Below are 2,960 nucleotides of genomic sequence, written 5' to 3'. Positions count from 1 at the left end.
CCTGTGTGGGAGTGGAGGAGAAGGGAGAGGAAGGGAGTAGGGAGGGAGGTCCCTGGTCTCTCTTCTTCTGCTTATAAGGCCACAGCCCTCTCTTACTAGGGCTCCCCTCTTTTGATCTCGTTTAATCTTAATTAACTCTCCAAAGGCCCTCCCTCCAAATACAGCTGCAATGCAGGGGGTAGGGCTTCGACATATAAATTCCAAGGACACGCGATTCAGTTCATAACAAAAGTATGGCTTTATGTAGGTTCATTTGTGATGTCTGACCTCACACTTGTTCGAACCTCCCAGTTGAGAGGAAGAGCACTGCCTTTGTCTTCACAAGACGTGGTTTTGAATCTTCTACCCCTTACCTACTAAGGTGATGTTGGGCAGGTTCCTAAACAAGCATTTTGGGAGGGTCATATACGAAACATGAAAATGTGTAGTCCTGGGCCCTGTGAATAGCAAGGAATGAATACCTGATAGTTCAGTGACTCTTCTGGATGATTGTGTGTGTGCCGGAACTGTGAAGTCAAAATGCTGTGTGACTGAGTTGGGTCAAATAAAAAACATCGATGACTATAGTATTGGTTATTGCAGGATAAAATAAAGCAAGTTGAATTTATTTACAGGGCTTTTCAGGGTTAGCTAATGCTCTCATATTTGTTCCTTCGTACCAAAATATGAACAGTTGGGCTGTCAGAAATATGTTCTTCATCCTATTTTCTGAAGCTAGCTGCATTTTCCTTTGTAAAGTGAAAGAGGATTAGGATCAACAGGTAGACAAACTAGCGTATATGTGTCTTTCTTGGAGAAAAGCAGAACTCAGCCATTTTTCTAACAACCAAACACTCTGTCCTAAAGCCCTTTAAACTGATATTGTGTTGAATGATGTCACTAATGGTAATTGACAGTTTGCTGGAAACCATCTCTTGAAAATTCTCCTTTTCCGTTCAAGTCCTGTTTATTTTGTCACAGAATCAGAAATCAAGAAACTTCCAGAAAGAAAATGTGTGTGTGCATATGTGTGTACGCACATATGTTCTGGCTTTTAAACTAGGAAGGTCATTTGCAAGAGAGGGAGAAAAAAATGCAACAAGTAGAAATGAAATTAGACCTGTGTTTATACAGTTCTCCTCATTGGCCCAGGACTTATTTTTGAAAGTTTGTAAACTGGCCTTCCAGTTTAAATTGAATAAGTAGGTGCAGCTGAGTAAATGGAGAGACCTGGGTTTGCAGCCATGTGTTTTCACTTTAAAATTACATCGAAGAGGAACAGAGGGGGTTAGAAACAAAAATAAGAAAGGGAGAGAGACGACAGTCTACGTTTAAAGGGAAAATGTGAGAAAACGAATAGTCAAAACAGAAGTCCACTCTGCTCGGCCCCAAAGGGGTCGGCAGCCAGTCCACCATGACAGGGGAGACAGAACAGCCTGCCCGGAGCTATCCCCACAGACCTGGGGACGAGGGGAGAGCCTGCAGGCAAGGAACAATGAGGTGCTGCACTGGGCCTATAAAGGCCTGGAGACTTCCAAGCTGGCGTGGATTTAAGACACCATCATCTGGAAGTCTCCCCACAGCCACCTGGGGAAATCCACTCTTCTGCTCAACTTAAAGACCAACTCAGCTGATCCTCAATAAGAACACTGACTTTCTATAGTTGCATGCCCAGTAATAAAGATGAAGATGGGCTAGTGGTTTTAGTTTTCAACAAAAAAGAAACAGAGATTCGAAGCCAACAACAACAGTTGGTGGAATCATTGCATAAAGTTTTGGGAGGAAACCAGACCCTTACTGTAAATGTAGAGGGCACTAAAACATTGCCAGATGATCAGACAGAAGTTGTTATTTATGTTGTTGAGCGTTCACCGAATGGTACTTCAAGAAGAGTTCCAGCTACAACGCTATATGCCCATTTTGAACAAGCCAATATAAAAACACAATTGCAGCAACTTGGTGTAACCCTTTCTATGACTAGAACAGAACTTTCTCCTGCACAGATCAAACAGCTTTTACAGAATCCTCCTGCTGGTGTTGATCCTATTATCTGGGAACAGGCCAAGGTAGATAACCCTGATTCTGAAAAGTTAATTCCTGTACCAATGGTGGGTTTTAAGGAACTTCTCCGAAGACTGAAGGTTCAAGATCAGATGACTAAGCAGCATCAAACCAGATTAGATATCATATCTGAAGATATTAGTGAGCTACAAAAGAATCAAACTACATCTGTAGCCAAAATTGCGCAATACAAGAGGAAACTCATGGATCTTTCCCATAGAACTTTACAGGTCCTAATCAAACAGGAAATTCAAAGGAAGAGTGGTTATGCCATTCAGGCTGATGAAGAGCAGTTGCGAGTTCAGCTGGATACAATTCAGGGTGAACTAAATGCACCTACTCAGTTCAAGGGTCGACTAAATGAATTGATGTCTCAAATCAGGATGCAGAATCATTTTGGAGCAGTCAGATCTGAAGAAAGGTATTACATAGATGCAGATCTGTTACGAGAAATCAAGCAGCATTTGAAACAACAACAGGAAGGCCTTAGCCATTTGATTAGCATCATTAAAGATGATCTAGAAGATATAAAGCTGGTCGAACATGGATTGAATGAAACCATCCACATCAGAGGTGGTGTCTTTAGTTGAGAGTTCACAAACTTGTGTAAAGGTTTGTGAAGTTCATCTTCTTACTGTATCAGCCCTTCCTTAAGAATGAAACCGACCACGTGGAGGGAAAAAGAAAACAGTTCTCTCTGGGCTTGGTTTTTTGAGAAGTTTACTGACAAATTACTGTTCATCAAATCTGAAATACAGTCACCTCACAGCTCTTCAAAGAAAACCTTTGAAAGATTTATATCGAAAAGCTGTATTTACTTTAAAAGGAGAAGTGCATAATTACCAAAATTGTATGTACTATTGTACATTTTTACAACAGCATTTTCTTAAACATAATCTGTTTAATGATTATTGTCCACT

The 2,960-nt window shown here is 40.9% G+C and overlaps 1 pseudogene across 1 annotated transcript; it reads left to right on the top strand.

Annotated features, from left to right (window-relative positions):
* Positions 1–1,643: 1,643 nt before the first annotated feature.
* LOC105512550 lies at positions 1,644–2,954 on the top strand (annotated as a pseudogene). Its single transcript, XR_001001871.1, has one exon. The product of XR_001001871.1 is annotated as a nucleoporin p54 pseudogene (transcript).
* The last annotated feature ends 6 nt before the right edge of the window (positions 2,955–2,960 follow it).

Source organism: Colobus angolensis, unplaced genomic scaffold, assembly GCF_000951035.1.
Source record: "Colobus angolensis palliatus isolate OR3802 unplaced genomic scaffold, Cang.pa_1.0 Scaffold214, whole genome shotgun sequence".
Classification (NCBI taxonomy): domain Eukaryota; kingdom Metazoa; phylum Chordata; class Mammalia; order Primates; family Cercopithecidae; genus Colobus; species Colobus angolensis.
This window is presented reverse-complemented; position numbering and strand designations above follow the sequence as displayed.